This window comes from Sus scrofa, chromosome 14 (genome assembly GCF_000003025.6).
Source record: "Sus scrofa isolate TJ Tabasco breed Duroc chromosome 14, Sscrofa11.1, whole genome shotgun sequence".
Taxonomy (NCBI): domain Eukaryota; kingdom Metazoa; phylum Chordata; class Mammalia; order Artiodactyla; family Suidae; genus Sus; species Sus scrofa.
The window spans coordinates 998392-1025994 of record NC_010456.5 but is presented as its reverse complement, the minus strand read 5'-3'; the positions used below and the strand labels follow the sequence as shown (position 1 = coordinate 1025994).

The 27603-nt window shown below is 53.3% G+C and overlaps 1 protein-coding gene across 12 annotated transcripts in view; it reads left to right on the top strand.

Annotated features, from left to right (window-relative positions):
- The window catches only part of SEMA4D (semaphorin 4D), a 121449-nt gene that overhangs the window by 52528 nt on the left and 41318 nt on the right, over positions 1 to 27603 (top strand). For 7 of the 12 annotated variants that reach the window (XM_021073817.1, XM_021073819.1, XM_021073820.1 and 4 more), the window contains one exon: positions 20836 to 20900. The gene's annotated coding sequence lies outside the window, so the exon portion shown is untranslated. Of the gene's footprint in view, positions 1 to 1715; positions 4008 to 12877; positions 15118 to 20069; positions 20735 to 20835; positions 20901 to 27603 lie in introns of those variants that run through there. The other 5 variants (XM_021073818.1, XM_005670397.3, XM_013982629.2 and 2 more) reach the window with 5 other exon arrangements.

Here is a 27603-nt window from a genome sequence, read left to right as displayed (position 1 = left end):
CTCTGACTCGACCCCTAGCCTGGGAATGTCCATATGCCTTGGGTGCAGCCTAAAAAGCAAAGAATAAGAAAAATAAACAACTGTGGGACAAGAGCTCTGGGAGGCACTGCCAGTGCCCGCACATCCCCCTCCTCCCTGCCCGCATGAGGTGCCCGCCCTCCCACCAGCCCCCAGGCCTTCATCCTTGTGGTTGAGCCTGACCTGCATTGCTGATCAGAGGCCACTGTTTAATGGGATTTTAGTGCAGGCCCAGGTAGGAAGGAAACAGAAAGCATTGGTCCGGTGTGGAGGTGAAGTGGTGCGAGGGACCTGGGGTCGTGCATGCAGGCAGTAGTCAGGATGGCAGCTGGGGGCTGGGCATTGGGGGTCCCTACAGCCCCAAGAAGGAGCCCCCACTTGGGGGGGTTCCTTCTTTCTCCCGCTGCCTCTGGGCTCCCTTCACCCTTCTCATGGCCAGGACACCCTGACATAGCCTGGCCCCAGGCTTGGTGGTCAGAGCCCAGGGTCGCCCTTTTGGAATCAGCACTCTGACCACATCTCTCCTGGCTGCGGCCCTGATGTGGTGGGACCTTTGGGTTCCCTGCCTGGAAACTCATGTTTCCTCCAAGTGGACCATGGCCTGTCCATCACGCGTACTTCTGAGAGTCCCCAGGGCAGTCTGTCCATTGTGTAGACCCCCTGAGAGCCCCCTTGATGGTCTTTCCATCACACCTCCTTTTTTCCGGGAGATCTGGAGCATGTTACCCAGGCTGCATTTGAAGGGTGCAGAGGATGCCCTGGATGGCTGATGGGTGCAAGGTGCCCGAGCAGAGGCCAGGGCCAAAGGGGTCAGCGTACCTGGGAACAGCCATGTGCAGGTGAGGGGGCCGTAGGAGAGAAGCCCCGTGTCCCAAGTGGCCAACACGATGAGGGTCAGGCCAGAGGGAGGGCTGGACTACTGGGCTGGGCTGGGTGAGACTGAAAGCAGGCCAGTCTGTCCCTGGCACTTTTCCACACCCTGGCTGGTGCTTGGCAGCAGTGACCAAGGCCATATGATGACAGCAGAATTATTATGCTGTGTGTCCCTGATGCTTAAAATTGATGCTGCAATGTGGTGAGATTGAGCATGTGTCAGTTGGTTTTCATTTGACCAAAATTTGTGCAGTGGGTTCTTTGCTAACTTTTGGCCAAGGTACAAGTACCTGTAAGTAGGTTTTTAAACATAGACACTTCTTTTGCTTTTTACCATAAATCGAATTGACCTTTCAATCAGTGCATTTGGGGCCTGAGGTCTGGGCGGGCTGCAGAGATCTTGAGATCAGTCTGTTGAGCTAGTGCAGATCAGAGGAGCGCCTTTTCGATGGAAGCGAAATTGAATTTTGCATCTCATTATTTGTGGGTGGTGAAAGCTACTGTTTGAAATCCTTAGCTTCTGTTTGGTACCTTGATTTCTTTGTAAAATCTTTTATCACTGAGGAAGTGTGGTTCCCCATGGATGTTTCATATAAGATTACTGCTGCTTTCTCAATGGTTAACAAATCCAACTGGGAACCATGAGGTTGTGGGTTAGATTCCCTGGCCTCGCTCAGTGGGTTGGGGATCCAGTGTTGCCGTGAGCTGTGATGTTGGTCGCAGATGCGGCTCGGATCCCGCGTTGCTGTGGCTGTGGCGTAGGCCAGCAGCTACAGCTCCGATTCGACCCCTAGCCGGGGAACCTCCATATGCTGCGGGTGCGGCCCTAGGGGAAAAAAAAAAAAAAAAAAGATTACTGCCACTTTAAGAAAATTGCCTTCAGAGTTAATTACCTTCATAGACAATTTTCAGACCAGAGTGGTTTCGACTCTCAGCAATTAGACCTTAAAGGATTCAAAGAAACTGTTCTTGAAAATGGTTAGCTCATGTATTATAAGTCTTAATGAAAATATCCTAAAACTATAAAGTATATTTCAGACCTTCTAAATGTCTTAAAATACATGAATTATATATAATTCTAGTCAATGAGTATGAAGAATACTTCAGCTCATTGCCTCAATGTATCTTTAAATCTAGAAACATCCTTGTCTCTCATGAGTGACAGAATAAAGTGTTTTCGTAGTGCTGGTTTGACTGGAGCCACTTTTAACTCATGATGGGATGGATTTAGGTTTTCTCTAATTTCATGAGCCCAGCTCTGTCACTAGCTGAGTCACAGTCACCTGGCTCCATCTGCCAGATCGTCAAGCGTGCCTTCTTGGATTTCTGATGAGAGTCGCCACAAGGCCCTGGGAGGCTCTGAAAGTCTTCCTCAAGCCATCCCAGGGTGTGACATTCCCACCAAGCCCACCGGAGCATCAGCCATGACCATCCTGCCTCTCGTGTGACTTGTCTCCAGGTCTGATGCTCAGGGCCTTGTCGCCAAAGGCTCTGAGGGGAGGAAGGTGAGAGGTGCCTGGGTTCAGGAGGGGCCGCTCCCTGCAGGGTCGGCAGCATCGCTTCTTGTCACTGTCTCGCTGTACCAGCACAGGTGACCCCTCCCCTGCCCTGGCGGATCGTTAGGAACCATCCGGTTAGAAGGGGCCATCGTGCTGGCAGCTGCCTGTGTGCTGTTTGTCTCAGCGTGTGGGATGGGTCTGGACCTTGGTGGCTGGGTTTAAGGGAGTTTAGAGTTGAGGTCTGGAACCAAGCAAGTTTCTGTCCTGCCAGGACAGGGTGTGGGCCTCTTGTATAGTGTAGCTCTGTCTGTCCAATGGGTGTAACAGGTCCCGGTCCAGTGTATGACCAAGGCTTGGGCACCCAGTGTGTGCAGCAGTCACCCTGTGTCTGCCCACGTCTCATCCCAGCTTCCTTAGTGCTGGACATGTTAGCCAGGCCTCCATCCTGGGGACCGCCGTGACCAGAGGCAGACATCAGGAGCCTGTGCCTGCTGTGGGTGGCACAAGTAGGTCAGCACCCAGCACCACCAGGCACTGCTGCGTGCCAGGCCCATGTCCTCCCGTCGTGGAGCATGGAACGGCTCGTGGCAGCCGTAGAGCTGCAGGCCTGCTCCCTGTTGAGGGTGGTTATGGGTCGGAGGCCACGTATGGGAGGTGGAACTGCAGCATGTGCCACCTCTTCATGCTGGTTCACAACCAGGTGTGGGCATCACCATCCCCACGCTGTGCCCCCTTCCAGGCCCTGCAGGGTGGTGGGGACAGCCAGGGCTGTACTGGTGCTAGGGAACCCCGCCCAGCCACCCTTCACAGACTTTGTGGTTGTCCCTGGGTTAGGCCCACTTGCAGGACATCCTGCTGGGTAGCAGTCAGGAGGCAGACGAGGTGACACCTTGCCAGCATTCTTCCTGTGTTGGCCTTTGGGCTGGTGCAGGGGGCTGTGTGCCATCCTCACCTTACCACCACCGCATGGCCAGCACCCAACCAGATGTCTCCACTGTCCCAGTTTTCAAGGCTGGACACTGACACTCGAGAGACTAAGGAGCTTGCCCAGAGCCCTACAAGAGAGCCTGGAAGAGGGGCAGCTCCCAGCCTTACCCCGAGGCCCCTGGTGAGCACATGGCCTGGCCTGCATGATCCTCGGGCACCCAGGGGCCCACCCTTGGCAGCACCCCACCCCTTTCCCCACTGGGCTCTAAGGCGCCTTTCTCCCCGGGATGGAAGCTCCTTCCTCCTGCCTCGGCCTGGGCCGGCCCTGCCTGCACCCCTGAGTGAGCCACCCAGGAGAACAATCGGACCCACATTGCACACAGCTGGCCATTGAAAGGGACAAGAATGGGGCAAGCGTGTTCCACGGCCCGAGGCAGGCTCACTGTGGGGGCCTTGTCCTGCTGCTGAACGGCCCCTTGTCGTGGCCCCAGTGGGCCCAGCTGCCTGTGGCCTGTCTCCGTGGCCCCACCCAGGCTGCAACCAGAGACGCCGTGGTGTCAGGACAGTCGCCCTGGGCAGCAAGCTCCCTGTGAGGAGGCGTTGGCTGAGCCAGACTGCATCCTGAGCGCCGTCTTCCCTGTGGCCAGTGCGGGGCCAGGGAGCCAGCCAGCGCGTTCAGCCCCAGGAGAGGTGAGGCCAGCGGGGCCGGGCAGTGGGGCCTTGGCTCATTAGGGTTTGCTGCCAAGGAGCCAGCGTTTTCTTTTTTCTCTTCTTTTTTGCCAGATGGTGTGATTTGTTATTTTCTACTAGAAAAATCCAAAAAGGCTCTGTAAGTTTCTGAGTAGAAGAATACATAAAAACCAGAGTTTGCTTTTTTTGGTTCTTAGGGCTTGACAACAGTGACCTCGTTTAATCCTCTAAGTAACTGGGTTGACGTACGATTGCCCCCATTTCATCCATGGGGAAATGTGGACAGTGGGGCCGAGTGCATCCCAGAATTGTCTTGTCGTTCGTGCAGATGGGTTTTTGGTTCTCACAGCTCAGTCTGAGTGGGGACTGGCTGAGTAATCAGGCAAGCCTCCGATCCCTGTAACTGAGTGACTAGAACCTGAGTGACCCATCACTGCCTCAAAGACTGGAGGAGTGTGTCTATGAGACGTCCATCTGTCCATCTGGCAGGTCAGCACGTGTCTGGGGCTGGGTCTGTGATGCGGGCAGGTGCTCTTTGGGCCTGGGGCTGCTCCTGGGTCCTGTCCCTGGGCAGCTGATTCAGGTCCCTGTGGACATGTCACAGCAGAGGTAGACAGGGGGCTGGGGGCCTTGACTGCCTCCCTTTGTAATTAGGGTTGCTTAGATCTCTTGGTTTCTCCCTGTCACATCTGCTCAGTAAGAAGTGCATCAAGGCCACAGACACCAAGGCAGGCAGCAGGTGGAGCATGGGTGGACCTGGTCCTAGGTCCTGATGGTTCTGCGTTAAGAAGCAGGTGTGGCTGCTGTCCAGGGTTTTCCTTCAAACGCAGTTTTGGAAAGTGAGGTGCACACCGGGCCCCGTATCCAGTAGGACTGAAGCGTGCGAAAGCAAAAAAACTAGGGCGGGGGCTGTCCCGGGGAGCTGGTCCAGGGAGAGGGCCAGAAACACACCAGAAATGCCACCGTGGTGGCTTGGAAAAGCCACCAGTGCTTGGAGGCCTCATAAAAAAGAGACAGTGGCGGGAAAGTGCCCAGACTGGGAACAGTGGAGGGGGGGGGCTCTGAGATTAGAATTAACATAGGAATAGGGCTGTGAATGGGGGTGCTTGTAATCCCTCCAAAATTAGGGTAAAATTTGCATCTGAATTACTCATCAAGCAGATTGCCTTGGAATGTGTGGTTTCCTTCTTGTTATTTTCCAGTTCCTATTAACAGTCATTTGCATTTCCATTCAACCAGCATTCTTAAAAAATCAACACTACTTTACGATCGCCCTCTTTCTGATGTTTCCTAGCACGGATTTCTGTGTCGGCATCTCCCAGGGTCTGTCCTCATGGAGAATGTGCAGGAGTGGCGGCCTCCCCTCTGGCCGCCCCACGCAGCCCTAGGTGGACTCTGAGCTCTCAGGCTGGCTTTCTCAGCCCTCAGAAGACACAAGTTTTGTATGAACTTCCAGGGTTAAACAATTACATCTTAATTTCTTTTCAGCATCAAGAAGTTGGGAGACCACCTAAAAATCTAATTTTTTCCAGGAAAAAAAAAAATCAGGAGTTGTGCCCACATGGGGCCACATTCCCCAATAACAGTGAGGTCCGCTCTGAGGCTGCAGGAGCCAGAGTAACGGTCCCTAAAGATGCTCACAGTCTAATCCCTGGAACCTGCAAATATGCTGGTTCCCTTACCTGTTAAAGGGACTTTGCAGGTGTGATTAAGTTGAGGGTGTTGGGATAGGGAGATTATTCCAGTTTATCTGCATAGACCCTGCGTGTCCTAAGGGTCCTAGTTGGAGTCAGGAGGGCAGAGAGGAAAGAAGATGCTATGGTGCTGGCATAGGGACGGAAAAACTTCCTCTACTTTCTTAGGTTCTGGAAGTGGAGCCTGTGAATTAAATTGACGAGAGATTCACAGAGGAAAAGGCATACATAATTTAATATTGTTACATGCACAGGGGCTTCACATAAAAGAATAACCCAAAGACACCATTAGGCTTGGGGCTGATGTATCATTTTAACAAAGGGCAATACATTGTGAAGTGACAGGACAAAGGCGAGGGGGGCTGGGCTCAGGGGACAGTCAGTTGTGAGAAGGTGGCTCGGAAGCCTATGGTGGATAAAGGGTGTTCAGTAAGGTGCATTATGCAGAGTCAGCGCTATCTCGGGTTCACTTTTGCAGAGAGATTTATGTTCTGCTTTTAGGCAAGTGGCGGAGGGCAGGGAGCTCCTCTTGTAGCTGCTATTCTCAGTTACCTTCAGCTCAAAGTGATCCTTATGCCAGAGTGGTCTCTTTGGCCTGTCCCTCTTTCCTCGCTTTCAGGTAGAGGAATGAGCGGTGAGCCAAGGAATGCAGGAGAGGGCTCTGGAAGCAGGAGAAGGCAAGGTGGCAGTTCTCCCTAGAGCCTCTGGAAGGAACTCTGCCAACTCTTGGATTTTAGCCCAGTCAGTCCTATGGCAGGCAGACTTATGACCTCCAGAACTGTTGGGGTAATAAATTTATGCTGTTTGTTTGGGTGGGTTTTTTGTTGTTGTTGTTTGTTCGTTTTTTTTTTGCTTTTTAGGACCACACCTGCGGCCTATGGAGGTTCCCAGGCTAGGGGTTTAATCGGAGCTGTAGCCACCAGTCTACGCCACAGCCACAGCAAGGCAGGATCCAAGCCGCATCTGTGAGCTACGCCACAGCTCACTGCAATGCCGGATCTTTAACCCACTGAGTGAGGCCAGGGATAGAACCTGCAGTCTCAGGGTTCCTAGTTGGATTTGTTTTCACTTTGCCACGTTGGGAACGCCATAAATTTATGCTGTTTTAAGCCACCAGGTTTGCGGTAATTTGTTATAGCAGCCATAGGAGACCAACATAGGTCCCTTAAGAAGTGGTTTTGTGGAGTTCCCGTCGTGGCGCAGTGGTTAACGAATCCGACTAGGAACCATGAGGTTGCGGGTTCGGTCCCTGGCCTTGCTCAGTGGGTTAACGATCCAGCGTTGCCGTGAGCTGTGGTGCAGGTTGCAGACGTGACTCGGATTCCGCGTTGCTGTGGCTCTGGCGTAGGCCGGTGGCTATAGCTCCGATTTGACCCTAGCCTGGAATCTCCATATGCCACAGGAGCGGCCAAGAAATAGCAACAACAACAACAAAAGACAAAAAAGACAAAAAAAAAAAAAAGAAGTGGTTTTGTGCTCAGAAGAGCTTCAGAACCACATACGGAGACAAGATAAATGAAACCATTACTGAGCAACAAAGAAAGTGTCAATCCAATGTGAAACTGCATCATCCAGACTATGGCATTCCAACTTCAGGTAACAATCAGCTGGAGGGTTTACACAGGGGCAAACTGGGCAAACTCGCGGGGCTGTGGGGAGCTGAGAATGTGCCCACAGGACCTCGCTGCTGCTTCTGCTGGCCTGGGATGGAGCTCTGCCTCCCACCTTCTAGACCGCAGGCGCTACAGAGAGCAGCTGGAGAGGGCCTGGAAGTCCTGCTGGCCTGGGAAGGGGCAGGTCTTGGGGTACAGGTAGGGGGAGCAGGAAGGGTGCCTGGGCTCTGCCCTGACCCCAGCTGCACTGAGATGGAGCTCCTGCTGGGAGCAGGAGCTTTCAGCATTGGCTCGGCCGTGCTGGCCAGGCCTCTCCCCCGTCCAGCATCCCTTCCTGCCTCAGAGACCTGACCCAGCATGTGCTCTGTGTGGGGTGCTCATGCATTCAGGGCCAGGCGAGTGGCCGTGGGCTCTGGGCATGCACCACCAACAGGTCTGGGGGTGGTGTGGATGAGGCCGGAGGAGCATGCAGAGCCTGGAGCCTTCCTGAGCAGAGGCCCAGTCACCTGCCCTCTCCTTGGGGCAGCCTCTGGTTTCAGGTGCAGAGTTCCACTATCCCCATGCTCCCAGACCCAGCCCTGTCACAGGCCTCCTGGGTGTCTGCACCTGAGACACGGTTTAGCTTATGCATTGGCCCACTGACCTTTGAATTCACCAAACTGCCCCAGTTGGACACTTGCTGACCTGCTGGCTTCCTCGGCACTGACCACACTCTGTTGGTCCTGCCCCCTGATTCTGTCCTGTTTGTGATGAGCCCATAGGCACTTGCACCTGAGTCCTCCTGTGACCATTGATCAGGGCCTTCTTCTCCCTGGACAGCAGGTGTTATGGGTGCAGGGCTGTGGGTTGGGTCTGTCTCCCACTGAGCTGGCATGACCTTGGCCTCCATGAATGGGAGTGGAGGATGGAGACACCGAGCAGTGGCAGAAGCTGTGCATGGCCAGCCTGGGGAGGCCCTGCACCTGGCTGTTGGGGATGACCCTGGGCCAGCGCCCCCTCCCATCGTGGACCTTGATGGCTCTGCATCTCTTCAGACGTCCCTACTCCAACCACTTGAAACTCTGATGATCCAGTGGCAGCCGCATCCAAGACTGGGGAGGGCCGTTTGATGGATACTCTCTGAGAGGCAGCATTCTCACTGGGGCCCCAGCTGACTCCCCCCAGTGACTGAATGTCTTAGAGTTAAATCAATGAAGTGATTCCCCATTGAATGCTGATGTCTCAGGTGGCTGGCAGCTGTGGGCACTGCTCCTGCTGTCCCCGTGTGGGCCTCACCCCTGGGGCACAGGAGGCAGTGGGGGTGGCCTGGAGCGCAGAGTGGCAGGACTGTGGGGTGGGCAGTGCAGTCCCTTGGGAGTGTTCGGTGTGCCAGCAGGGCCAGGGGATGCCTCTCCGTGTCCTCCTCCCATCCACGGGTCTTCCTCTTTTTGCTGTGAAGTGTGAATGTTAGGTCCCTGCATGAGTCAGTTGCTCATATCAGCGGCGCCTGTCCCGAGGTGTCCTCAGGTAAGCAGGTGCCACCCTGCAGGGTGACGTCTTTTAGGACCGGAGGTGAGAGTCACAGGCCAAGACCAGAGCTTGGAGTTGCATAGAAGAAAGAGGTGGATTTCCTCAGATAGCCAGGACAAAGCTCTTTCTCCCTCTGATCAGTTTCTTTGGGGAGAAGTCCTTATAGAAAGAGCAAACTGTGAAACTTGGCAGAATTGGGGGGGCGGTATTTTTGTTTTTGGTCTTTTTAGGGCTGCAACCACTGCTTATGGAGGTCCCAGGCTAGGGGTCGAATTGGAGCTGCAGCTGCCGGCCTGCACCACAGCCACAGCAATGCCAGATCCGAGCCACGTCTGCAACCCATACCATAGTCCATGGCAACACTGGATCCTTAACGCACTGAGCAAGGCCAGGGATTGAACCTTCATCCTCATGGATCCTAGTCAGATTCGTTTCTGCTGAGCCACAATGGGAACTCCCAGAGTTGGTTTTTGAAGGCTCTGCCTTAAGCAGGATTAGGCCACTACAATGTGATGGTCTCATTAAAGGCTTAGCAAATGGCCCTGGGCCGTTTCGTGGTAGATTTTAACATCATTTCTAACATTAGTGGTTATCATCCATCATGCCGAGTGGTGTTATAAATGACACAGGTTCCTTTTAAGGCCAGCTCCGCCTTACAGCTCAGAATTCTAGGGGCCAGGGGGTTAAGTAGCTGGCCTGGGGTCACACAGCTGCTAAAGGGACCCAGAGCTCAAACCTGGGCAGCTAGGCCCATCACCCAGACTCATTTATGACCCTTTTGGGGGTAAATGGGTGGGTCCAACTTGATGGGGCAGAATGGCACAGATGTGGAGGTGAGTGAGGTGTGACACCAGCAGATGAGATTTGCGGTGTTGGGGACTTGGAAATGCAGAGTCTGGCTTGGCTGATGGCCGGAGGTACTGGACTGAGGATGGCAGAACTGCGCTCCTGGGGGCACTCAGGGCCACCTTCCTCTTTGCTGTGAGGTGGCCTGGGGTAAAAAGAAAATCTGGAGGAACTGCTGTCGTTTGGAAATGACGTTATTGTTTTGTAAGAAAAATACCGAAAAATGCATTTCCTAATGTAGAAAAACTAGACGATGTAGAAAAGTCCAAAGAAAATATTTAAACATACTTGAGAGTTGCCTGCCCAGAACTGAGCATGCACCTGTGCCCCCGCCCCACTGAACAGGTGGTCATAGGCAGTCTGCCTGATGCCCCAGGCTCCAAGGTCAGGTGTGCTTGGCCCCAGAGAGCTCGCCCGCAAAGGCAGATAGTGCCGCCCCATGTGGGATCACAGAGTCGTCTCCAGTAGAGCTGTGGTGCCTACACTCTTCTGGGCATGAGCTTTTGTGGCTGTTTTTTCTTAACATGAATAAGCTCACCTTTAAGTGCTGTTTGATCATCTCTACTTTGCCTTTAATAGTCTGTTGTCTTCAGCATTGATCTGATGGTTTGCATTGCCTGCGGAGCTTGCTGTGATATTATTTATTTAGCCAGTTCCTGATGCGTATACATGTAGATGATACATTTTTGCTTTCGTTGAAGTGATGTGGAGATAAACCTTCCTGGGCTGGCATCCTGTGAACTTGTGGGAATGCTGAGTCTGAGGAAAGAAGCGTGGCTGAGCTTGTCAGACTCCTCCAGGAAGCCAGGCCCAGCTCCACCCTCACCAGGGAGCAGTAACTTTTGTGGGTCCCTTTGGCCTGGGAAGATACGGTCCACAGGCTGTGCTGCCAGCCAGGTGCCAGCTGTTACCCCGGGGGGAGACTTTGCAACTCCTGGGGGTGCATACCCCCAGCAAGGCAGTAGGTTGTTCCCCACTGAAGACTGAGAGGACTTTAATTCACCAGTAACGGGTTCCATGCAGGAGTGTGTGTGTGTGTGTGTGTGTGTGTGTTGGGGGGGCTGGGTGTGTTACCCAGCAGGGCTCTCCCTGGCTTTGGGGGATAGAAGAGAGATGAGCCCAGGGACCTTGCCGTGTAGGAAGCGAGGGGGCTAGGAGTGGGCTGGACCAGCTGACGCTTCACGTTCCTGGTCTGCAAATTGGGAGCCTTGTTATGTGTGTCCTCACCTCTGAGTGATCCCCCTCCGTGTGCCTGAAATGTTTCTAGAAACTTCCTTTCTAGCCAGTGACCTGTGGATGCTTTGAGTGTGCTTGCTGTCCCAAACATGGAGTTTGTCCTGGGCAGCCAGGTGTGACCGTCCCCTCCTGTGAAGCTACCCACTGGTTGCTCCCCTCTGGCCACAGGTCAGGATGAAGCAGCAACTTTGGAAACGTCTTTTCCAAACTTCATAGTTAACAAGTTTTTAATGAGGTTGTCTCATCGCTTGCGTTTTCAGAATGTCCTGTCTGAGACAGCTTGACATTGAACAGAAACCCGATGCTGCTGAGCATGAGACGAGGCAGTCCTCATTCACTGTGTGGCCTGCAGCTCGTGTGCATTGTTTCATTTCACGCTAATGCCCTTTTTATTCATTTTATTTATTTATTTATTTATTTTTAGGCCCACACCCTCGGCATATGGAGGTTCCCAGGCCTAGGGGTCGAATCAGAGCTACAGCTGCCGGCGTACACCACAGCCACAGCAACACCGGATCCTTAACCCACTGAGTGAGGCCAGGGATTGAACCTGAGTCCTCATGGATACTAGTCGGATTCGTTTCCACTGAGCAACAGTAGGAACTCCCTCTAATGCTCTTTTCTAAAGCCAGCAAGGAAGAGGGGTGGCGCGCACTCCTGCCTGAGCTAGTTATTAGCACGGTTGCACTTCTTTGGAAAGGGATTGCCTCTTGCACTCCCTTGGGGGCAAGGATCTCCTGAAGGCCGGACCGTAGATGGCCTGCAGATTCAGACGCAGCCGTCCTTGGTCAGAACCATCCTTTGCAAAGTGTCCACTGGACTCCTCACTTGCAGCAAGTGGAGATTTTTGATGAGAAACGGGATTCGGATAAGCCCAGTTAGGCCCAGATGTGCTTAGTGACTCGATGGCGTCTTTCTGGGTCAGGGTCTCTGACAGAGGAGTGGCGAGGTGGTGTTGGGGCGGGGGCAGGCCTGGGGTTAGATGGCAGGTTTCAGACGCTGACCCCACTGTTCGACACTGACGTGGCTCTTGGCGGTTTCCAAGCCTTTGGCGCTCTTACCTGCAGGTATCTGATGATGGTCATGGTTGCGGGAGGAAGAATCCTTGTGGACATCAGCACATTCCTGGGGGCATAGGTGGCCTGACTCACTCTCTTCTCGTCCCAGGAGGGCTCCTGCAGTGATGACAGGGACTCAGTGTTCCTCCGTGGGTCTCCTTGGCCTTTCGCAGGTGATGAGTGAGGCTAAGACTGGGGGAACTGGGGCGGGGGAGGGGGTAGCTGCCCACTGGGGGGCTCCTGCCAGCTGGGGGAGCTGCCTCCAGGCTGCAGCAGGTGGCCATTGCTGGGGAAGGATCTGAGGGCCCTGGGCTGTCAGTGCCCTGGGACGTGTGGCTTCCTGGGCCTGAGATGGACGATTCCCACCTGGGAACCTCTACCTCGCAGCTGCTTCCAGACCAAGAGCTTTGGGGCTGACAGGGACACAGAGGGGCTGATGGAAGGAAGGCATGGGGGTGCCCAGCCAGCTCTGAGAGAAGCCCCACTGGCTGCCTACAAGGTCAGAGAACAGGGCAAGGATTCTGCTTTTCCTGGTATCCCCACAGCCAGCTGGGTGGGAGCTTGTTTTCTGCATTTTCCAGGAGCACTTCCTTCCTGGCGGTGCCCATCACCCCACACGGAGGTGGGGCTGGCCTGAGTGTGGTCAGAGCCCCAGTGCAGGGGAGAGCCCTGTCCTGGTGTAGGGGCGGACTGGGCAGGGTTGAGAGCTGTGTGTCTCAGGTTCCTCCTCTGGGAAATGTGGAAATGCGGGGCCGGGGCCTCCAGGGCTCTGAGGATTTCTTTGTGCTCTGAGAGCCGTGCCGGCGTCTGGCCGAGGACTCCCATCCTCTCCCCTGCTGCCCAGCACCCACCCGGGTGCCTGAAGGTACGTCGGGCCCCCGTGGCTGCGCCCAGACTTAGCCCTCAGCTGGTGCTCACAGGCCTGCCCGAGTCCCTCGCTTTGTCCAGCATGCAGTGAGTCAGGGACAAGACTGGTGGCCCCGAGTGTGAAGCCCAGAGGGAGCTGTCGTGGTGGGGGTGGTGCTGACCTGAACCTGTGACCACGGGGAGCATAAGGAAGTGCCTTCATGGGAAGTGGCGCCCACATTGCCCAGGGACATCTGTCTAGACCACGTCCTCCTGTGTGGTCACAGGGAAAGCAGAAGTGCTTGGGTGAGGCCTGGCCTGCGGCCAGCTTTGCAGATGAGGGTGGCGTCTGTTCCCAGGACCAGGGACCAGGCCGCTTTTCTCTGAGGTCAGCCCGCCGGCATACTCTCCCACCCCCAGGGACCAGCAGATCCACCTGCTGGGCCCGCGCAGGTGAACATTCGCCCCCCAAGGGCTCCTGCCCTGTGTCCCACAGTGTGAAGAAAACAGGGGTCCTGTGGAGACTGTCCCCACCAGAGCCCTCCTTGGGGGCAGTGGTCATCAGGGACCCACTGGACGAGAATGGCCTGACCCTGTGTCTCTCGTGGCATCTCGCCTGGGTCAAGGAGGGGTGGTTAGGAGGGGTGGTTGTTTCTGTGGTGTTGGCACTGCCAGCTGGCCACACTCCAGGTCCAGTTCTGCAAGAAGCCAGGCCTCCAAGCTGTGTCACCCTCAACAGAAAGGGGACGTTTGATGTGTGCTTAAACCCCTATTTTCTATCAGCTGAGTAAGTCCAATGGCCAGAAGAGAGATCAGTGAAGGAAGCACTGTTTGTTTTGGTATGTTTTTTTCTTAGCTACTCTTTTTTTCTTTTTTAATTTCTTTTATTACAGTTGACTTACAATGTTCTATCAATTTCTGCTGTGCAGCAGAGTGACCCAGTTATACACATATATACATTCTTTTTCTCGTATCCTCAGTCGTGTTCCATCACAAGTGACTGAATGTAGTACTCTGTGCTGTTGTGAAGCACTTTCTCCCTTTCTCACCCTTTAAAACCATATGCATCTTAACCAAAAAGGGTCTTGAAATGTGAGAAAACCAAGCCCTTTCCTCTGGCCAGTGCTATTTCAGGACCACATTTGTGGTCACCTCTGCTCCATCCCTGCATCCTGTTCCCGTGTCCCTTGTCACCGGACGAGGGTACCCAGAATGCATGAGGTGGTAACCGCAGCCCACGCCAAAGAAGGTGCCCTGCCCCTCTGCCATTGTGACGGAGCCCAGCGCTTCTGGGCTGAGATGCCATCTTCCACAGGGACGAGGTGGCAGGACCACAGTGGGGACAGAGTGGGCAGCCGGGTTCTTGTGATATAAGAATGTTCCAGAATATCTTTCAGATTTATTTTTTAGTTGATTTTGGTTCCCTCCCGGCTAGAGACTCCTCTGCCTCTGTTCCTTCCTAACCTGCTCCCTGGTTGTGGTCCGAGGGGAGGTGCCTCCTGGGGGCTGCCAGAGACAGAGGGGTTAACCCTGCAGCTGGACCTCACCTGGAAGATGACAGCGTGATGGTGACACACCACCTGTTACTTTTCCACATCTCACTTGTGCTGAATCATCTGGAAAGTGACACAGGGCTCAGAAAGGGAACGCCTCCTTCCGCCCGCCCACTGTGGGACACTGTCTGTTGGAAGGACAGGCCCTGTGCAGGCCCTGGGACCATGAAGCCAGGCTCCAGGGCAGGTTGCGGTTAATGGGACCAAGGCCCGGCAAGTCGTGGCTTGTGGAACGTGGGCGGTCACTCCCATGTGGAGGCTGCAGAGTGAATTTCTGGACCGCGGGGTGCGTGCGGTTGCCTCAGATGCCTCCCTGCAACCTGGGCTTCACTTCACGCGGGGGATTTTAGCAGAGGTGACTCCCAGCTCCTTCCTGCCATCTGGAGGGACGCAGGTATTTGATTTTTCCATCAGGGCAGTCTCTCCAGACCGCATGCCCTTCTGACCTTCCTGGTGGCTCCCACAGCGCCTTGGGCTCAGACACGCAGAGGCCCCTCGGTCCACTGTTGACCGGGTGTGGGCTGGTGGGGTTCAAAGGTGGTGCAGAAGCAGCAGAGTCTCAGAATAACTGTCTCTGCTGCACGGTGCTCAGCCGAGTCCAGGGACTAAGGTGACGTTCCTGGAAGTCCCCTTCAAGGGACGTGGAGGCTGGCGAATCAGGTGGAAAGGTTTATGCCCCCGGCGTGTGCACACAGAGAACAGTTGAGAGTCTGAAGCCATTACTAGGGTGGACTTGGACCCCGGCTGCCGGGATGGTGAGTGTTCCCTTGTGTCCTGCCAGGGTGAGGCGACCTGGCCCCTCAGGCGCTCTGGCCGGAGCGTGTAGATCCTCTGATGGATTTTTGCCCAGCTTTGGGGAAGTCGCGTCCCGGAGGGAAGGCTGGGACATAAGGAGAGGCCCTGTGTTGGCTCCGACCCTGGAGTTGGATAATGGCCTGTGGTCGAGCTGGCCTGACTTTGTACTTCTGCTGTGCATTTTTAAGGAATCACTAGATAGGAAGGCAACGAGAGTGGCATTTTGTGGTTTTGGACTTAAAAAAGAAACTCCGCTCAGGCCTGGACTTGGTGAGAATCCCAGGCCCCAGGCCGCTCTCCTCCTCCAAGAGGAGAGACTCACTTGTCCTGCCGCTGGGCAGGGTCTGGGAGCCCCATGCAGGGATAGAGCAGCCCTATCCCCTGGTGAAACCGCGCAGGGGACACTTGGAGGGGCCATGAGCACCTGTGGGTACAGGACACAGTGCCAGCCCCATTCCTGGTGGTTCTAGGCAGATGCTATGATGGCTTCACTACCCGGCAAATGGCAAAGAGAAGGGACCACTGCTTCTGAAGTGCCTGCCTGGGGCTAGGACACCACCCCACCCCCACTCCTCCACCCCCATCTGCCCTGAGTTCCTGGAGAAGGAAGGGTAGGAGCTGCTGGCTCCAGGGCAGAAGGCACATCTATTCAAACTGGAGACACAAGGATTCTGCCAGGAGCGGTGTCCGCCCTGTTCGCTGGGACGTGTCCACCCCACCCCCAGTGCCATGGCCAGTCCCAGAGCTTGGGAGGTGCTGACAGGGCCTCTGGGTAATGAGGCCCTTGAGGGGGAATTGCATCTCTGATTGTGGCTCCAGACCAGTTGTTGCTTTTTCTCCTCTGAGGCAGCACATAAAACCTGTCTCACCGGAGCTGTGAAGGACCAGGGATCTCCGGGGGTGGATGTCACTGCTGTTCCAGAGGCAGCAGGGGGCCACACGGCTGGTGCCCCATGGTTGGGGTCATGAGGCTGTGGCCTTCGGTTGCCAAGTCTCTTGGCACATACTGAGGGCTCCTTCAGATATCCAGCATTTACAGTCAAGCGTGTGCACAGTCCAGGGGGTTGGACACAGGGAAGTGAACCACCTCCTGTCTCATGGTGCTGTTGACGCCCCGGCTCATGCCCAGTGCACCAGGGCTGGGGTTGGGGGTATAGTATAGCCCAGCCTGGTGGCAACCCCAGATGTGAGCAGTCTTGGAGAATCCAGCCGGAGTGCCTGCTTTGCTCTCATGAATGGTTACTTTCTCTCCTTCAGCTTTGGTGGGATGTTTGTTATTCTTCTTGCTTATAATTTTTCAAGAGACCCAGTAAGCAAAGCTTGGCCGGATCTAGGCATCCGTTCTAGGGCTGTTTTCAGGCTGCCCTGGCCTGTCAGCCCAGCTGGAATGACAACCAAGCTTTCTGTAGGCTTGACCACTCTTGGTGGGGCACAGCCAGGGTGTGTGGAGCAGAAGGCAGGGTCCCCCTGGGAAAGGCGGGCAGGGTGGAGGTGCTTCTGCTGCTTCTCAGCCCTTGAAGTCATGCAGACTCTGGGTGCACAGGGAGCTCCAACTAGGAGGCCTGGGGGTGAGTCTGGGTGACCGTTTGCTCTAAAAGCCCTGCAGGAAAGCTGGAGAGCCAGGGTGGGGCGTGCAGCCTGAGGGGAGCCCTGGGGTGTCACACATTTTGAGAAGAGTGGGCAGAGGTCACTCTGGGGCAGCCGAGTCAGGCTCTGAAAGACAGGGCTTGAGCAAGTTTGGAGTCAGAGGATGCACCCTGAGTTCAGACCTTTTCAGGCTCGTGGACTAGGGACTGGGAGTAAAAGCTGATGTCGTGGCTGTGCATTTTAGGAAGAGAAGCTGCAAATCTAGGCGTAAATCATAGAGTTAGAGCCAGCATGCCGACTGGTGTTAGCTCAAAAAAACCCAGTTTTCCCCCACACTTGTTTCTGCTAGGATGTATCTGTGTGTGGCCCTGAGGTTCTGGTGAACCTTTCCCAGCACTGGGGGTGGTCCCAACTGTATCACAGGAGCACAGTGTCGTTTGTGTTGCTGTGTTAACATTTATTTAATGTCCACTCCTGAAGCACGCCTATGTCCTTTACAACTTCTCATTCACCCAGCTTCCTCCGCAGAGGTGGGGCCTTAGGAGAGTAGCTGGAGGAGGAGGAGGGGCTGTGGGTGTAGAGGGGCTGAGAGGGTACCTGGGGGCAGGGTAATGACTTGTTCTCAGTCACAAAGCTGAGAAGAGGCAGCACCAGACCTCGACTTGGGCAGGCTGGCCTCAGAACCTGCACCCTGACCACCGGACTTTGCTGCTTCCCCTGTTAGGGGGAAGAAGCTTGGACGGAATTAAGGAATCTAACTGGCTTGAAAGAAGTTTAAAAAAATGTTCTAGATGTTGACTGTGTTTTACAACACAGAGAACACGCCTTTTCAAAAACACTGTAACTTGGAGTTCCCGTCGTGGCTCAGTGGTTAACGAATCCGACTAGGAACCATGAGGTTGCAGGTTCAATCCCTGGCCTAGCTCAGTGGGTTAAGGATGCAGCATTGCCATGAGCTGTGGTGTAGGTCGCAGACATGGCTCGGATCCTGCTTTGCTGTGGCTCTGGTGAAGGCAGGTGGCTACAGCTCGCATTGGACCCCTAGCCTGGGAACCTCCATATGCCGAGGGAAGCGGCCCTAGAAAAGGCAAAAAGGCAAAAACAAAACAAAACAAAAACACTGTAACTAATGGAAAACTTAGAAGTGAGTCAGATGAGAATAAGTCATGAAAGTTATGTGCAGTATTTCCCAGTAGAAGGAAGCAAACCTGTGAGCAGGGCCCTGCTTTGGGAGAGTGTGGGTGTGGCCCCAGGCAAACCCAGGCCCTGGGCTCTGAATTCCTCTTGAGGGGAGGAGACAGGGAGAGAACCCGTTCATGGGGAATGGGGGATATGCTTAAACTTGCAGGGGGCTGAACCCCGATATTTACATCTTGCAGAGTAGGTAATTAACAAATTAGGTATAATTGGCTGTGCTTCACAGGTAAGAAAAGTCACAGTTGATACTTAGGCAGTGCTTCCTAGCTGCCGGACACTGAAGCTCTTCACATAGTTTACTCCTGAATCTGACTAACAACCAAATGAAGTAGGTGCTCTTATACCCACTCTCTGGATGAGGTAGCAGAGGCATAGAAAAGCCTAGGAACTTCTCCAAGGACACACGGCTGGAAAATGGAGAGGCCAGGCCTGGAGAGTCCCACGCCTGGCCCCACCTCCACGTGCTGAAGGGAGCACCTGCTCAGTGGCTGCTGCAAGGGGCCTTTGGAAGGCGAGGTCACGTTTGTAGGATATCAGCAAGGTGCATGCCAGACGAAGATCCCTTCACCTGGGCTCTGTGGTCTTGCCATAAATGTTTTGAGACAGGTACTTGGGCGTTGGGGCCCCCGCACTCTCCTGCGGGGGTGGGGGTGGGCAGCAAGTTTCTCCTGGGAGAGGGAGAGGGAGACACTTGTCTCCTGATTTCACCCCTTTCTCTTGCAAGTGGACAGTGCATGACAAGCAGGTTTGCAGAGTCAGAGGCCATGTGGTGTTAGAGCGATATGGTTCGTGATTGCATACAGAGGGGGTCTTTTGCATTCTTCAGTATGGCGATAACTAATTATAGCCTGTGGGGTTTGATGTTGGGAAAGAAGAGAAAAGTTGCTGTGGTGAAGGGTGTAGAGAACGGGCCCCGCAGGGCCTCATGGTTGAATGAGCCGGAAGTGTGTCTTTTTGCTCTTTGGTGGAGGGTAGATGTGGCCACTTGGCTTGAAGGCAGACAGTGAGGACATCAGTGTCCAAGTGCATTGTGTGTAAGCACACAGACGTACACCCGGGAGCCCCAGCCTGCTGTCGTTTGTTGCCTGATACCATGAAATTAGGCTGAATATGATAACCTGCCTTTTCCAGCCACAGAACAAGCAGCTGTGGGCTTTTATTTATTAAAGTGAGAAAGACTTACTGGATTTCTAGAAGAGAGATGTTTTGGGGGTTTCAAATTCTTGGTATTCACAGTGTTTATCTAAACCTCTTATTTACGGGTGATGGCTCGACTCATGTTCTTTTCCCTTAAGTTGTTTGCAGCAATCCCCAGATGGCTGCTGGGCCCTGCCTGTCCATGTGATAGGAAAGCCCCGTGTGAACAGGTGAATCCCGTGGTTCCTCAGCTTTGCCCACGGCCTGCCCTTGGGTTCTGTGTCGTGGGTAGATATAACCTTGTCCAGGAAACTGCCCTGCTTGCTCACCTGAAGACGCTTTTGCTTATAAATTGGCTGTCAGAAGCAGCCACTGCTGTAGGAAGGACCTCAGACCTGGTCTGAGGCACCCCATCACCAGGGGTGGGTGTCAGGGGGCTGGCGAATCCTGCCATTTCCACCTGTCACTTTGCGGTCTCATCTACTAACTTGAACTGTTTGCTTAGCATTCAGGGGACATGTTAGGGACCCTGGGTGGCCTTGGAAATGGGGTGCTTGGGTGGCCATGTGAGAGTGAGGTTAAGACAGGTCTCTGTGCAGCAGGCATGATGGTCCCCTCCTCGGAGGCCGGTGTGGGGAGATGGGGAGTTAGCTGTGTTTCCAGCTTCTCCTCCTTCTCAGCTGTCTTTGGAAAAAGGGCAAGAAATCCTTAAAGCCAAAGAGAAAAAATAATTGCAACCACAGAAAATGCTAGAGCTTAATTTTGAGATTTAAAAAATATGTTGGATCACTTGTGGAGTTCCTGTCATGGCTCAGCAGGAACAAACCTGACTGGCATCCAAGAGGACGTGGGTTCGATCCCTGGCCTCCCTCAGTGGATTAAGGATCTGGTGTTGCTGTGGCTGTGGTGTAGGCCAACAGCTGCATTTCCGATTCGATTTGACCCCCAGCCTGGAAATTTCCATATGCCATGGGTGCTGCCCTGAAAAGACCAAAAAAAAAAAAAAAAAAAAGTGTCGGATCATTTGCAATCATAAAAGGATCAGCATCAATTTGACCTATTTCTGAAGCATCATTCATCCTACACAGTGCCCTCTGGTTTTGCAGTGCTAATTCTCTATGATAGGATATGTTCTTCCTCGACACGGGAATCCCTGTTTTGCAGATTCCGTCCTGAACTGGGAAAGGGTAACAAATATAGTATAGAAATTTGCTGTACCGCTGTGGAAATTCTGCTCTTCAGCATAAAAACAACAATCAAAAACAAAGAAAAGGGGAATTTAATGGGTTCTTCAGGAGATCGTTTTCTTGTAAATGTCTTGTCTGTATCTCTTTTTCCTTCATTGCCTCCCACCTTGGATTTCGAGGAACACGGATTCTAAAGGGTACATGTCTGAAGTCAGTAGACAGTCTGATGACATGTTCCGGTTTATGGACTCTGAGCTGACGGTGACCCTGGCTTGTACTTTGAGTGGCTTCTTCTGCAGGGAAGTGGTAGTGGTCAGTGGTTGGGGACCAGCTCCAGCGCCTGGGTGACCAACAGGTTGCACTTCCTTTGTTCACAGGCGAGTGATTGCACGCTCCCTCTCTCCTGTTTGCCCAAATGCACAAATGCCAGGCCACCCTGGGTCAGAGAGTCAGCTGCAGGGGTCCAGAGGTGAAGGCAGGAGTTTCTTTTCAGTGCCTTTTCCAGAAGTGATGTTGAGTTTATGGGAACAGTTTAAGTGTTTAAATACTCTTGTCTCCCGTTGTTTTCAGAGCCACGATTTCTGAAGACTGCTTCCTGGAAATGATCGGGAAGTTTCCAGAGGCACACGATACAGGTAAAATCACTGTTCCTCGGTCTATTTCCTGGTTTAGCATAGTTGACACTGTGTAGAGGCCTCCCTGGGGTGGATCTCTGTGGGGTCTTGGGGACAGATCTGGATTTGGCTGCCGTCCTGTGGGGCTGGTGTGAAGGAAAGCCAGAGGGCAGTAGGGCCATTGCCCAGTTTTCCTTCTCAGCCCCTCTGCTTTTCCGCCCCTGCTTCTTTCCCTGTCCTCTTCCTGGGCTCTAGGCCACTGATCCAGGCACCAGAATGCTCCATCGTCTCTTTTTTTTTTGAGGGGGAGGTGTTCCATCAGTGAGGTCTATTGTAAAAAAAGGATTCTCCATGTCACTGGCCCTGAAATTGAGTCATTTTATGATTCATCTTAATTTTAGTCAGTTAATACATGGTCAGCCATGGATTTCCAGTTTTAGAGGAAAGAGAAGTGTCAGTTTAATTTGTAAAAACAAAAGGCAAGCGCCCATCTCCCCTTCATCTTTTTAAGCTACTCCTGTCTTGTGCGGACGAGCCGTCACCGTTGTGGCTTCTGCTGGCTTCTTGACACACCTGCTGCCGACATAGACTTTAGTGTCTGCTGCGTGTGGCAGTCACAAGGACCAGTTATGCCAGTTTGAGGGCGGCTTTAATGAACACAGCCTCACTTCTAGGGCTGCTTAGCACTTTTCTGTGTTTATTGGCTGGCTATACACATAAAGGTGTTTAATTAACGGCTCTGTTGGGCGTAGGCTCTTTAGTTTGTTAGATCTTTTCTTTCTGTAGTTTGTACTTGTGAGGAATTCAAATCTTTGGCGTTTATATTACCAGTATTCTTTTCCTAGTTTCCCTGCCTCCCCACCCCGCCCAGAACATTTGTCTTTGGATTTTGTTTGCTGGGCACTTTAAGGAAGCGTTTTGGAATCCTTGGATATAAAGGAGTTGAAAGCAAGGGTGTTCTCTTCTGTTGAGGACCACACTGAGCTGTTAGAGAATTCCAATGCAAAAGCCTGAGAGGGTGGGCTTTCCTGCTACTTTGACCTTGTGGTCCTAAAAAGCATGAAGCATATGCAGGAAAAGAAGCCGCTTCTCCTTTTTTGTGGAAATGCACAAAGGGCCAAGAAATGGCCAGAGTAGACTCTTAATACTTTTAGCTTGTGGTCCTAAGAAGCATGAAGTACATGCAGGAAAAGAAGCCACTTCTCATTTTTATGGAAATGCAAAAGAAATGGCAAGGGTAGATCCCCACACCAAGAAATGGGCGGGCGGGTGGAACAGGTTAATGTGGGAGATGTCAATTTTTGATGTATTCATTTTTTTTAAAAAAGGCACGTAAAGTGCCATTCATTGTTTTAAAAGCAAACATAAAAAGTGAGTTCCCGGCAATAATCACTGCTAACAGGTGGATGTGTGCCTGTGTCTCTGTGTGTCCGTTATGTGCACCTGTGTGTCTGTCTTTGTGTGTCTGTGTGTCCATGTGTGTCTGTATCCATGTCTGTGTTCATGTGTGTCCCTGTGTCTGTATCCATGTTTGTGTTTGTGTGTCTATATCCATGTGTGTGTTGGCGTGTGTGTCTGTGTATATCAGTGTATGTGTCCAGTGTGTCCGTGTGTGTTGTTTGTGTATGTAGACCGGCCCCTCCTCCCTGGCACACATGGGTCATCCAGCCTGCTGCTCTGAACCCACCTTTCCTCGTGGCGGGGGAGCCGCTGCTTCTCGGTGGTTCTTGCAGAGCTGCCTCAGCCTCCCTCGCCCGTCTGTTCACCAGCACCCCCTGGTGGCCTTGTGCCCTCAGTGCCGCAGGGCTGTCTGCCCACGTGGCTCTATGTACCCAGCTTGTCCGTAAAATTGCTGCCCAAGAATCCCCAGGACACAGAATCAATGTGGAAATTCAGAAAGGTCCTCGGGAATCCTCTGCCCCACCCCTCCACCCGCTCTGCTAGTGGCAATCTCTGAAATTTCTCTCTGCCTCAAGGAGCATTGTTAGATGTTTTTACATTGTTACATTTCTTTACTAAGTGGAGTTAAGCACCCTTGGAGTTCCTTGAGAAGGTAGGAAGTTTTATAAGGTAAGGAGAAAATTAAGAACGCAAATCAATTCCAGTGAAGGCAAAACCTGAACAACAGGGTCCTTAATTTAAGTTTGCCCTCTGTCCAGGTCAGACTGGGGACTGCATGAAGCACCAGTCTCAGTGGCATTTCAGATATCTCCTGGTACACACGGTAGCATCCTCTGGGCCTTGGGAAACAAGCTTGGGGCATGTCTGGTGCTGAGCCGCCCCTGGACCACACACATTTCTCCCCGGGTCGGGAGGCAGGAAGAGTCAGGCCTGGGAAGAAGGTTGCTTTATGTCCCCAGTGCTCAGCTAAGCCCTGGGGCACATGCCCACGCCGAGAGCAGTGCCGCACACCCTCCAAGAGTGTTGTTGGAGGCCCTATTGTGGTTTAGCAGGTCAAGAGCCCAACATAGTGTCCGTGAGGATTAGGGTTTGATCCCCGGCCTCGCTCAGTGCCTTAAGGATCTGATGTTGCCGCAAGCTTCAGTGTAGGTCCTAGACGCAGCTCAGATGGATCTGGCGTTGCTATGGCTGTGGTGTAGGCCAGCAGCTGGAGCTCTGATTCAACCCTAGCCCGGGAACCTCTATGTGCTGCAGATGTGGCCCTAAAAAGCAAAAGAGAGAGAGAGAGACAGTGTTGTTTGTGTCCACATGTGAAGAATGATGTCACACAGGTGGTATGAGCCCTCCCTGCTGGCCTCTGCACTGGGGGGGTCCCTGCTGCCCTTCAACCCCCCCCCTTTGCATGCCCTTCTCAGCACTTGCCCATCATCACTGCTGATTGATTACTGATTAGTTGGTGGGCATGTGCACCGGTCACCCCACCGCCCTCTGTCTCCTTCCTGGATCCCATCCAGCACATGTGGCACAGACATGCTGGGGTTAGGTGAGAGAACAAGGGTTAAGGCCAAGACGTCCTGAGTGACTTGTTTGGCCCTGTGAGGAGGCTAAAGGGGAAAGCCAGTGTCCTGGATACTTTGCCATTTTTCCATTGAGGGGAGTGGGGTTCCGGCTGGACTGAGCAACAAAACTGCGCATGGCACCTGCAGCTGCAGTGCTGCTCCTGGATCCCTTCTTTTTTTTTTTTTTTTTTTTTTTTGTCTTTTCCAGGGCTGCTTATGGAGGTCCCCAGACTAGGGGTCTAATTGGAGCTGTAGTCACCGGCCCACACCACAGCCACAGCAACTCCGGATGCTTAACCCACTGAGCGCGGCCAGGGATCAAACCTGCAACCTCATGGTTCCTAGTTGGATTCGTTTCTGCTGTGCCATGACGGACATTCCTTTTTTTTGTTTTTCTTCCCCCCACCGCCCTTGGATCCATTCTAAGTTCTGAGGAAGTTGAAACAATAAGCTGCTTGTTGTGTGTGACACTGAGAGCTTCTGAAACCTGCTCCTGATTCCTGAGGGGGCAAGGCAATTTGACATCAGCACCACAGCCAGGGCTGGGAGAGGGGAGCACTGCAGGGAGGGAGCTGGGGGATGGGGTAAGGAGGGGAGCCCATGGTGGGGTGCAGCCTAGGGTGGAGACAGCCGGCACCAGCGCTGGCAGGGCATGGTCTCAGGTTGGCCCTCGTGCTCTCTGCCCCGGCTGGGAGGGGACGATATCGCCGTGTTTGTGTCTTCTGGTGTCCTGGCCACACAGACTCGAGGGTCAGTGGGGCTTCACCTGCCCTGTCTGGATAAACCCATAGATAAGAAGCCAGAACAGGTCCCCCAGCAGTTGTCCACAGCTGTCACCCAGGCTCCCCTTTCACGGGTTCCCTGGGGGTTCCAGTGAAGGTACTATTAAGGTTGGGTTAGTATCCTGTTGTTGATGGGAGCACTGACACCTTACATGAGGTAGTGGGTGGTGGCCCTCTGTGACCCCGTGACAGCCCAGGAAGGGAGTCTAAGGGGTGGGTGGGTGTGACAGACCCCAGCCAGCACCCTTGGTCCATGGTTCCTTCCTTAGAGGACCCCGGCCTACAGTCACCAGTCCCATCTAGGAATGCAGTACTAAATCGGATGTTTGTGCTGGAAGAGGAAGCATACACGCTGATTGGCCTGCATGTACACACATGTACATGCATAGGCATATGCATAACACACACATGCACATACCCACAGGAGTGAATGAACATGCATACACACAGGCAGATGTATGGCCGCGACACGTGTGTGCACGAGTGCACACATGAAAGCGCACGTGCACACACATACTCCAATACAATGCAGGTACACATACAGTATATACACACACAGGTATGTGGTACACATGTACACGCGTACATGCATATGTACATAGTCACGTGTGTATGGTTTCATCTCTGCCCTAGCCTCCTGACTCGATTCAAGGTCACTCAAGTGGAAAGCTGCTGTGACAGGCACTGACAGGCCCCTGAATGATGGGCTCCGAGACCCTCTCTGGTTGCCATTCTCTTGACATTTAAAGTGGGGTCGCATACGCCTCCTGAACCTGAGCAATTACGTGTAGGTAATGGGTGTGACACTGTGCGACCCTGTCTTCCTAATGGGCTCCTGTCTCAGTGTGACACTTTCACATGGGGGAGGCCAAATGCACACTCCCAGCAGGAAGGCCCATGAAAGCCTGCAGGTGGGCACTTTGTCCTCTTGTGTCCATTGGAACATTTAGGCTGCAATTCTTAATGCGACATCCTGTCAGCGAGCTCTGAGCCGGTGTTCCCGGTTCAGTGCACCGTGTCTGCATGAGTGTGCTGTGTGTTTTCCTTGGCACTTTAAAATTATACAAAGCAATGCATGCTTGTTGAAAAAGAACAAACATCCAACCCTTCCAGTGTCATAAAGCAAACCATGCAGCCCCCACACCCGCTCCCCAGAGAGGAGGTAACTGTGTGTGGCAGGGACCCTCCTGACTTTTGGCTATTTATGTTGGTTTTTTAAAGACCATTTGGGGACCAGAGGCAAGGGCTGATGGGAGCCATTGGGAATCTGGTGCTTGTGGATGAGATAAAAATAGTTCAGCATGGGATTCATCCCGTGCTGGGAAGCTTCTGCAGGAAGAACTCATGCCTGTCCTCAGGTCGCCGTGGGCAAGGAGGGCCTGGGGACCGCCAGGAGTGAGTTCAGCCCAGCCCCTGAACAACAGCGACTGGGTTGATCCAGGCTCAAGGCTATTAAGAAGAACGTTTTCCCTTCTCACCTAAACCAGTCAGAGCAGCCCACATGAGCAGCAGCCCTCCCACCACATCCGCTGCAGCCCACTCGGGGTGGTCATCTGTCAGGACAGCTCAGCCTTTCCTGGGACTGTGAATGCCCTTATGAGGCCCATTCTAAATTTCCGTCCCCTCTGGGAATTATGCATGTGAAACTTTGTCACTGCGGCCTCAGCTTGGTTCTCTCCGGCTCTGGCCTTAGTCCTCTAACGGGGATGTTTGCATGTCCTCTGCTTCTGCCTTGCCCCAGAAGAGACCACATCATGGAGCATTTTGAAGTCCTGACTCATGCTGTGCAGAAAATGAAGCAGGAGGTGAATGGAGATGGCCCTGGGGCCAGGGTGCCCGTGGGAGGGAGCCAGCCCCCGGTGCCTGCCAGGCACTCTTGGAGTTGCATTTTACACTAACTCCTGTTCTGCTGCTCAGGGCACTTCCTGTCGCTTGGTGAATATTCCTGCTTCTGCAGAAGTGTGAACCCCCAGCTTGGCTGCCTGGACACATCCTTGGGAGGACCACCTGCGGGGGCCGTGTCCCCTGCTTCTCCACCCACCGAGCTGCTGTCTTGCAGGCTGCAAGGAATCAAAGCGTTGATTTCCTTTGAAAACTTTGGCTTTTATCAGAGCAATTAATGCACAAGATTTTAACATGAAGTTGTTCTTATGCAGCTTATGAGAGAAAGCAGCTCTGGTCTTATCCCTTTGTCCCCAAGACAGTGAGCCTCAACTATTTTAGCCATTTAGAGTATCCATCCTTCGAAGTGCTTATATTGATATTTCCTGATTTTACTACGTCAGATCCTATATTACTGAAAGATGAGGATTGGGGCTCCCTGACCCCCCTCCATTCACTGTGCCCCCTCCCTCGCAAGAACATGGCTCCACGGGTTTAGTTGTTGGTGCCAGGCCAGTATTGCTCACAGCTGGGCATGCTAGGTCCCTTTTGATCACACTTCCTCTCAAGTGTGCCGTTGTGCTTTCCCTGGGATTAGTACCTGCTTCATTCTGAGTGTGTTATGCTTCATTTTTCACCCGTATCTGTGTTACTTACTCCTCCTCGGGCTCCACCAGACCCATAAATCCTCGTATTTCAGCACATAAGCCTACGGAAGCTCTGTGTGATCTCCCCCGCGCCCTCTGGGCCTCTGTCTCCCCCTCCCTGAGCCCCTCCTGCATGGAACACCCCCCTGTTCCCCAGCCCTGCTTCCTTCCCCAGGAAGACTGCGGAAAGAGCACCCTTTTGGTGGCAGATCTTTCAGGAGCTTTCTGAGAAAGCATGTCAGAGAAGGGTAGGGTTTTAAGAATGCTTCTCGGGTACACTAATGGGACTCTACCCAGGATTGACCCACGTGATCTCTGGAACAGATACATTTGGGAAAGTTCTGGATGGTTTTGACACGCAGGAGGGACGGCACCTTGCAGATGGGCCAAGTTCCATATACCCAGATGTGACTGGAACAGAAAGATGAGGAGAAACAGGAGAGGCTAGATAGAA